Genomic DNA, 10,453 nt, shown 5'->3' on the forward strand with positions numbered 1-10,453 from the left:
TCGTTTGGAAATAGAATAAAATCCCACCTTTTCCCGATTAATACTGTATTACATTATTATGATCTTCGTGGACGACACTTGGGAATCTACAAAAAGCAGGGGTGTCTCGGATTTAAATAATGTTAAGTTATCCTTAAATGAAATTTATGACATCCTCAATTGAACTAATGTAAAAAAAGCACAACTGTGTTGGGCAAACACGTTGACACGCCAACTTTTCTACTAAAACAGACAGTTCCTGGCATCATATACCCAGGATTGTAAATAGACGAATACCTGAAGTTTGATAAATATGTGCAAACTTAATCTAAAACACCAAGTTACATATCAAAGACTATTTTAATGTTGAGTTAAATTTTACAGTTTGATTTACGTCAGTCAGATATTAACTACGGTTTAATTGTCTAAATAATAATCATTTAACTTTCGGCGTCCCCTTGTAGTTCTGATTAGCAAAATATTAAGTTAATCACTTCATAAACCTTTTCGACAACCCGATTAAATAATTGTATAAGAAATAATGGGTTCCAATTATACCACTGTAGTGATTTGGGAGAGCTTTTGGCTGGTCACTGATGGCGTATAACTACCGGACTGAAACAGTAGATACCGCGTTTTGTTGTCCCGACTAACTATTTAATTTCGATTAAATAATTGAATGGACTTCGGTTAAGTTAAACATAAAAGTTTTATTTCATAGTAAATAACGGTAAATTTCTAAGTTTTTGGAGGGATTCGATCTTAGGGTAGCTAAAGAATCGACCCTTTCGGTTTGGAGGAGCTTTTTGGAATGGTGATAAGAATAGAATACAATATTTTCTTGTTACAAAAAAAGAGAGGAGAAGTTGTTACATTTGAAAGCTGGGTTAAGGTTTTAGCCAATCACTGATCTTGAAAAATTTAAGTTGTACAAAGGAAATGGCTAGTCCCCAGTAGGCCAGGACAGATAGGCTAAAAAAGGGCTTGACCTAGAACATTTGAACATAAAGATGAAAACTGGTACATGTGTTATTTTTGACCCAACAAAAAATATACTAAAAGTCCCCTGCTGTAGAGCGCGAGCTTTCGCCGCCATCTTGGAAAATGGCCGCCGGGAATGACAGCATCAATGTATTCCACATTCTTCTTCAAAAATTATGAAAATTGGTACACATTATGATTGGAACCACATTAACATCATGGCAAAATTTTACAGCTCTGTGTTCAATAGTTTGGTCGCCATATTGGAAAATGGCCGCCGTGAATTCTAGGTACAGTATATTTCACCATGTTGTTGGAAAATTATGAAAATTGATAGGTATTATAATCAGAGCTTTGTGAATCTCATAGTAAAATATTGTAGCCATTCGTGAGATAGTTTGGCCGCCATGTTGGAAAATGGCCGCTGGGAATGTCATTTAGATACAGTATACTTTTCAAAAATTATGAAAATTGGAAAATTTATTGTTGAAGACCGTGTAAACATCATACTCTAATATTGAAGACGTGCTGCTGATAGTTTTGGCGCCATCTTGGAAAATGACTGCGTGAAATGCCAAATATATTACCGATATATAAATTTTTTCGATATTTCTTTACTGAGTAGATGATTTTCATGAACGTATTAAACACCATAAAAATAACTATTTCCAAGTCTTATCGACCCTATGTTTAAAAATGGTCAAAGAAAGATTACTATCCTAAAATCTGACACAAAAAAAGCAAAGCTATATCTGACGCAAGAATCAGAGTGGTGTGAATGGGTCTTCGACTTTAGCGAGAACTAACCCATCCCCACTGTTCGGGATTAAATCGCTTCCTAGTCTTGTTGACTTAATATTTTCATTAAAATCTCTCAACGTATTTGTAAGAGGTTGGTTATCTGTCATTACTTTAAACAGCGCCTCATCATAACCACATCCAGTTACAGCATGTAAATGAAAGAATTGTTCTCTGAACCTTTTTTCTCAACTGTCTCGATTTGAGAAACTCTTCTTGGTGTCGTTTTGGTTTCAGATTTAAGAATGAAGACGTTCCAATTCGGGTCTAATAGTCTAGCAAAGAACCAAGCTATTCCGCTACTACAATAGCTAGTAAACCTATTAAACTGCGAAGAGTGGGGATGGATTCGCGATCCCGAATCCTACGTCCCATTCAGGTCGCTCAAGAACAACGTTTAATACTCATTATCTGTAACTGCGGAACCGCTTGTGTAATGAACTGTGGATGTAGATGATCCGAATTAGTTTGCTCAGCATTGCGTGGACATTGTCGCTGTACTAGCTGTGATGGATCAGAGCACAAGGGGTTCTTGTGGCGGAGGGGGCCCGAGTTCGGTGTGCCGGTTCGGGAGTTGCTTGGGTTAGTCCTTGCTTCAGACTGTTCCTTGCCCCGTTCCCTAAAGGTTTTGCTCGGCCACTTCGCCCCCGCCCAGGTGTTGCCTTAATTGGCTCACACCGCTATTGGCAACCCTCTGAGGGTCGCGGATACATTGTTTCGGTCCTGTGGCACTGATGTGCTTGGAGGGAAATTCTCCGTCCCTTCGAGCCTCCTACTGCCTTAATCTTTCCCTGTCACCGACCACCATCTGGCTGGGCTCGCCGCTGACGGTGTCCAGCTTTTGTCATCTGCTCAAGGGGCGTTTGTCGGGGCTGCTGGCCGATCCCGTGTGCCTTAATGGTGTTTCCGCAGGTTCAATTTGGAATATGACGAGCCCCCAGCTATGTGCTCCGCCTAATCAAGACCTCTGACATGCAATTATTGTGAAAAAAAATCTTCAGGCTGACAAGATGAATATGAACGAACTGTTAGAGATTTGTCTTAAATCTAATCTTTAACAACACGACAATGTATAAACCCCCATATTAAATTATATACCATAATCAACGTTTTGAGAATTACAGCTTTGAATAACTTTTCTTTCTATCAGAATTTAGGGTAATAATTTTCGAGTGGCCATTTTCCAAGATGGCGTCGATAATATAGACTTGGAGATGGCTATTTTTTGGTGTATATTACGTTAATGAAAATCATCTACTCAATATAGGAATTTCGAAAATATTTATTTGTTTGAAATATATTTAGTATTTCATGCAGTCATTTTCCAAGATGGCGCCCAAACTATCAGTAGCACGTCTTTAATATTCAATAATGATGTTTAGACGGTCTTCAACATAATATTTACCAATTTTCATAATTTATGAATAATATACTGTATCTAAATGACATTCTTGGCGGCCATTTTCCAACATGGCGGCCAAACTATCTGATGAATGGCTTAAATATTTTGCTATGCGGTTTACACAGCTCTGATTATAATATCTATCAATTTTCATAATTTTCCAACAACATTGTGAAATATACTGTACCTAGCATTCACGGCGGCCATTTTCCAATATGGCGACCAAACTTTCGAACACAGAGCTGTGAAATTTTTTTATGATGCTCATGTGGTCCCAGTCATAATGTGTACCAATTTTCATAATTTTTGAAGAAGAATGTGGGATACATTATAGCTGGCATTCCCGGCGGCCATTTTCCAAGATGGCGGCGAAAGCTCGCGCTCTACAGCAGGGGACTTAGTACGTATGAATGGCCATAGGAAAACATGTTGGGAGTTACCATGCTTGTAAAAGTTTGGCTGATTATTGAGGGTTGTTCCTTAGACTAAAAAAAAATTTTTCAGACGGGGGGCCACTTTCAGAGTCCGCCATCTTGGCCGCCATCTTGGAAAATGGCCGCCGGTATAATTATCGAAATATCTCAGCAACCGCTTGTCCAAATTAAACGTTCTTGGGTTTTAAATGCTCAGAAATATATTGTGCATGTTATAAAATTTCAAAACCGAAAGTTTCTAAGCCGGTATAAAGATATTAGGCCAGAAACTGAAAAAAGTAGGTAAAAAACCAACATTTTTCTAATTATCTTCCAAGCTTTTCAGATTTTCTGTTAGATTTTGGCTTAACTATAAGTAGAGGAGCAAGGGTAAACTGTTAGGAAGACACCATTTGATGCGCAGTAAAAACTAAACTAAAAGTAAAACATACACGAAAGAGAAAACCGAGGGGCAATTCACTTCGTTGCAGGGTGCGTCGTTAAACGAGATTTAAGGAATCTAAACATCTAAACATGTTTAAATCAATGCACTATGGAAGGCAGGGATAAACATTCTTATTCGATTTAATCAGGTCGGGGTGCGTTCTTAAACAAGGAAGTGAACTGCCCCTCGGAGAAAACAAAACTAAAAGTTTAGAAACATATCGTTGTACTGCGCTCTGCGTTGTATTTTGCGAATGTTAGAATATTCTTGAAAGTTAAACGTACGTACTAAAATTTTTATTCCGAGTTCTTTAGGGTGTTTTACAACAGCTGAGATCGTATAAATTATATTTGACAGTCCACTAGTATTTTCTAAATAAAAATCCGCAACTTTTACAATCGTTAACTTATTATTTATCAAGGACTCTTCCGAATATGAAAGGTAAGCATTTTTATTATCGCCATTTAATTGTTTTGTTGTTGGTGACAGGGAAAAATAGCCTACGGTTTAAGTCCTTAAATGATAGTACAAAGTAGCTCATTGTATAGCCTACATGAATAAAAATAATTATACATTTCACAGTTCAATGTCTCTAAATTAGCATATACCTAGCTAGATACATGAGATGCAGAGTTTAATCATGCTAGATAGTGTACCATAACCTCCACCCCCCAAGAAAATTGACAAATTATTTATACTTGGTAGCCTATTATACTGTATGATAACATATATATATATATATATTATGCTTCCATTTACTGTAGATTCAGAGAATTGAAGTTATGGACTACAATTTGTGCATTATTTGCCAAAAAAGCACTACAGCAACTCTTCGTTGCCCCAGTTTAGATTCCCGAACCCCTGGTTCTACGGAGGCCTACCAAGCCTTTCTTGATGACTGGGAAAGATTTCGCAACGCTGATGTTTCAGTAAACATAAGCTTACCCCTATCAGACGCTACTGTAAATAACTTATTAATTAAGGAAGTTAAATGGCATAAGAATTGTCGCCGTGAAATTCGTGAAGATAAATTTTTGCGCAAACAGAAGTTACAGAATGATACGTCTAAGATTAATGAGACTGCGGCTGATCAGATTCAAACACTCACAACTAGTTCTAGGAGAACCTCCACGAGAACAGGAGCAATCCCAAAAGTTTCGGACACCTGCTTGTTCTGTAACAAACCAGGAGAAGGTCGAAATACACTCCACTCATTTCAAAAGGTTGAACTTACCGAAGAGCTTCGGAAAAAAGCAATTTTAGTTCAAGATGACAATGTACTACCTCAACTTTCGGTTGGAGATGTGGTTGCTAATGAGTTGAAGTATCACAGAAACTGCTATTTACTATTCAATCGCAAGTTTACGAAATCAGAAACAAAAGCTGAAGATGTTTCTCCTGAAAGAAGCAAAATTTTAGAGGAAATCCTCGGGCTAATTGAAGAAGATCTCGCAGCAGGTAGATTGTATTTTACTTTGAAATCGCTTTACGAAGAGTTGCATAGAAAGGCACAGTTAGCCGATATTCCAACTATGAATAGAACAATGTTTAAAATGGCAGTTTTGGAAAGGTTTCATCCTATTCTAAAAGAGGAGAAAGGATTTCGAAACGAGGTGGTACTTGTCTGTTCTACAGCCATGAAGGATTTAGTTCAGTCTTCACTGGTGGAGAAGGATCCCTCCGAGGATTACCGAATACTTTCCAAAGCAGCAATAATCATTCGTCGAGACATGGCCAAAAGCAGCTTCAACTTTCTGAAGGACGGATTCCACGCTCATTGCCAGAAGGATTCAATTGCTAGCTCCCTGAAGTACATAATAGGTTTAATCATGTATGGTCCTTCCCACGAAGTAGATTTCGAGAAAGAACAAGCTACGCTATCTATTGCCCAGTTGATATATTTCAATAGCCACATGCGTAAAAGATTCGAAACTCCCTTGCCTACATATCTCGGCCTTCTGGTGCACTCTAAGTTTCGAGATGCTTTTCTTGTTGAAGAGTTACACCGTCTTGGTTTGTCAATTAACTATAACCGTGTGAAGTATATCGAGCTCAAGTTGGGTGATGCAGTAGTACAAAATTGCTACTCTGAACAACTCGTGTGTCCTACAGAAATGCGAATCGGTCTATTTACTGTTGGAGCTGTTGATAATATCGATCACAATCCATCAGCAAGAACTGCAAAGGGCTCGTTTCATGGAACTGCGATCTCTCTTTTTCAAGCAAGGCAGCACGAGGATGATGGTGATAAACGAGTTTTCACTATACAGCCTAAAGCCCCGGGCAAGCTTAAGCTTCCCGACGATTTTACAACATTACCTCAGCTAGTAAATGCAAATTTGAAGACAGTTCCACGAATTCTAGAAATTGAAACTCTGGACAAAGATGTGGGTCTCATTTTGCGAGAAAATTCAAAAGAAGAGGAGTGGGCTCGGTCAGTCCATTCACAGATTGACCAATATCCGGAATTAGAAGATTCCGATGTCAAATCAACTTGGTCTTCATTCCACGCCAGAGACCAACAAGAAATGGTGCCCTGCATCAGCGGTCTTTTCCCTCTGTTTAAAGAATCTTCGAATAATCCCAAAATGATCCTACATGCAATGGAACTGATAAAGAAATCTGTACAATATTGCAATTCAAATCAAATTCCAGTTGTCGCTGGAGATCAGCCCATTTACGCAATAATGAAGAAGCTACAATGGACTCACGAATCTGTAAAAGATGTTGTAGTGATGTTGGGTGGCTTTCACACAGAGAAGCACATTATAAAGGCAATTGGAGATATATTGAGGGGGTCAGGATGGACTGAGGCTCTCGTTAAAGCAGGTGTTGCTTCTTCAGGAACAGCAGATGGTATTCAGAACGCCGTTCATGTCACGAAAGCCAGGTTACATATGTGACCATGCAGATTCTCCTAAAGGAGGCATACCAAGAGACATCAAGTGCATTAACAATGGATGACTGGCTCAAAAAGGGATGTGAACACCCAACCTTTGCCTACTGGAATTTTGTCCGATACTGCGAAGCTCTTGTACTGACGTTCGTACGTGCTCATCGCCAGGGAAACTTTGATTTGTATGTCGAGAGCTTGCAGAAAATCGGAGAGCTTTTCTTTGCGTTAGATCACTAACACTACGCCAGATGGGTTCCAGTTCACGTGGAAGACATGAAGAGATTGCCAACGTCGATTCTTAAGGAGTTCAAAGATGGAAAGTTTGTTGTTAACAGAACAAACAATCGATTCTCTTCCATTGCAATCGACCAAGGTCATGAACAGTTAAATAAGACCATTAAAGGAGACGGAGGTATTATTGGCTTGACTGAAGATTCGTCTTCTCTCTTAAACTGGTCGGTCTGTGGTCCTGAAGTTTCAAAAATAGTCAGGAAATTCAGGTCAGCTTCAAAAATAGAGGAACATGATGAATCAGATTTCTTTCACCATGACGAAAGGGTAAAACGACAAGGGGATTTTCTCTCAGATGTTAAGAATATGACCGACGTCATCAGGTCTCAGGGAAATCCGTTTTTTGAAGTTGGAAACGACCTTATTAACCTTGAAGGTGAAATTAGCGAAGACAAGAAATCTGTTATTCTTATTCAGGAAAGAGGAAAAGAGCAGTATGAAAAGTTTGTAAGTGACGTCCTCCTCAATCGTACAACGCCATTTGATACTCCTATCTCCAAAAACAACTTCCGTCTCTTCAAAGCACCCAAACGCGCACGACAAAAACCGAAAAAATTGCAGTTGTTGAGAGCAAATTTTTCAGTTCTCGGCAAAATGTATATAGCCATGAATTCAAGAAACGGTAACATAGACTTTTTCTCATGAAATTCTCAAATTCCCACCTTCAATCGCAGAAAGTGAAGAAAAGATGTATCATTCAATAAAATCTGATGTCCTCACTTGTTATCAGCAAGAGTTAGATGCCATAGAAACAATCGATGAGAATACTTATACACTTTCAAGTTATGATGTGCTTATCATGGATGGTGGAGCTGTCATCCACTCCGTGATTCCTCATGCAGGAGTAAAAACATTTGAAGACTATTTTAGGACTTGTTTTTTGAAGCTGATAGAGACGGAGTTGAGAAAGACTCAGAGATTAGACATTGTTTGGGACTCTTATTGGGATGCTTCAATAAAGGGAGAGACAAGATGCGACAGAGGCAGTGGTGTTCGAGTTAAGGTAGCTCCTAATGTGCGGCTGCCTAAGAACTGGTCAACGTTTCTTCGTCACCCACAAAACAAGACAGAACTATTTAAGTATTTATCGGACGCAACTATCACCAATTTTACGATCCCAAATTGTGATTTTTATATCACGAGTGGAGACAGTGTGCGACACGTTGGACCAGGGAGTGAGATGAAGGGAAGTATCGACCACGAAGAAGCTGACACCAAGATTGTTGTACACGTAATGCATGCTTTGGCAGAAGGGTCAAAAACGGTTCTTGTGAAAACTGTAGATTCGGACATTGTGACAATTTTAATTCACCACTACATCCATTTCATCAACATATCGGAAAATGCTACCATTTCTGTTGCTTTCGGAACTAAGAAGAACGCAAGACTGATTGACATAGGGCAATTAAGCAAAGCACTCGGATTACATCGAAGCATCGCCCTTCCACTTTGGGTAACTCTTACTGGGTGTGACTCCACGTCATCTTTTAGAGGTCGATCAAAGAGAACAGCTTACAATTCCTGGAAAAAATGTCCAGAAACTGTAATGAAAGCCATGGAGGATTTAATGGAACAACCATTTACAAAGCTTGAGCTTCGGTCAAGCCAATTCAAAGCTTTGGAGACCTTTTTCATTAAAGTATATGGAGGTTCAGAAGAGTCTATCAACAAGCAACGCAAGGAGATCTTCTGCCACAAAAACCAAAATCCTGAAATGATGCCTCCTACTCAAGACGCACTTCTACAGCACTGCCGACGGGCAACATATCAAGCCAGCATTTGGGCATCTGCTCATAATGCAGAAATCAAGGCTCCAGATCCGTGCGAGTATGGCTGGAAAAAACAAGAGGATAGACTTCTTCCTGTTTGGATTACAATTCCGCAGGTCAGCGATGCCTGCCAAGAAATGGTGAAGTGCGGTTGTAAACAAAAATGTGAAAGAAGATGCAGCTGTAAAAAAGGGGGATTGAATTGTTCTCCACTTTGCAAATGTTCTTGTTAAGATGAAGTTGAAACGGACCATTTAAATTTTTATCCGTTGTGTTTTTTTTTGGTTTTTTTTTTCAAATTGTTATAGTCATACACCTACTTATGTAATAAATCTTGTAATGATAAAATAAATCTATATGAATGCTATTTCAGAATAAAATTTAACCGTTGTTTTTTGCAAGTACCAGAACATAGGAATTGGAAATTTGAAATAAGCAAAATGTAGGTTTTATTCCTACTTTTTCAGTTTTAAGCCTAATATCTTTAAACCGGCTTAGAAACTTTCGGTTTTGAAATTTTATTAACATGCACAATATATTTCTGAGTATTTGGAACCCAAGAACGTTTAATTTGGACAAGCGGTTGCTGAGATATTTCAATAATTATACCGGCGGCCATTTTCCAAGATGGCGGACTCTGAAAGTGGCCCCCCGTCCGAAAAATTTTCTTTTAGTCTAAGGAACAACCCTCGATAATCAGCCAAACTTTTACAAGCATGGTAACTCCCAACATAGGATTCACACATACTATAAGTAGGCCTACTTTTGGTTAGACATTTTACAGAAAATAGATTCATTGATAAGGTTTCAATTTTGAATAGTGAGTTCTCTTTTTGAGTTTTAGGGTACTTTTATCTTAAGGTTTTATCATACTTGTGGTATATTTTTAGGGAAAATCAGCTTAATTCTATACACTTCGCGTATTTTACAATATATAATAATCAACAACCACAATTGTACGCTTACCAACCCTTATATGTGAATTCAAATATCCTAATAACCAATAACTACCACATTATCGTAATACAATATTTATAACGTCAAATAATATTAATTCTACAAAAAAACAAACAAAAAAAAACGATCATAGGTCATAAACCAGGCACCATATACTATTATAAAATTATTCAATAGTCTATATGCTAAACTAAAATAAAAGAACTAATATAGAACAATATAAAACAATACATATGTATATATATATATATGGTTATAGTGTATAAATTATTTAAAACGCTGATTAACGTAGGCAACGTTTAAAAGCACTCTTCAGAATGAAAATTTGCTAACTATAACAAACTTTTAACATTTAAATAGCTGCTCGAGCGTAATGACCTCAACGTATCTATTTTAAATGGTCTTCGTTGTCCACGCACAAGTTATACTTGTGTGCACGATGACAACTTTCCTACAATAATTATAAAGCAATGTTGTAAAATAACGAGTATTAATAATAATAATAATAACAATACTAATATG

At 38.0% G+C, this 10,453-nt stretch overlaps 1 long non-coding RNA gene across 1 annotated transcript; it reads right to left on the reverse strand.

Annotated features, from left to right (window-relative positions):
- Positions 1 to 5,363: 5,363 nt before the first annotated feature.
- Positions 5,364 to 5,732, reverse strand: LOC149695130 (uncharacterized). The gene is made up of 3 exons (XR_016382492.1): positions 5,639 to 5,732; positions 5,493 to 5,548; positions 5,364 to 5,416 (listed from the first exon to the last, which is right to left on the reverse strand). It is a non-coding gene; the product is annotated as an uncharacterized LOC149695130 (long non-coding RNA).
- Between the last annotated feature and the right edge of the window lie 4,721 nt (positions 5,733 to 10,453).

The sequence above is a fragment of the Phalangium opilio genome, unplaced genomic scaffold, assembly GCF_054372755.1.
Source record: "Phalangium opilio isolate 3A_F unplaced genomic scaffold, DU_Popi_V2 ptg000022l_1, whole genome shotgun sequence".
NCBI lineage: Eukaryota > Metazoa > Arthropoda > Arachnida > Opiliones > Phalangiidae > Phalangium > Phalangium opilio.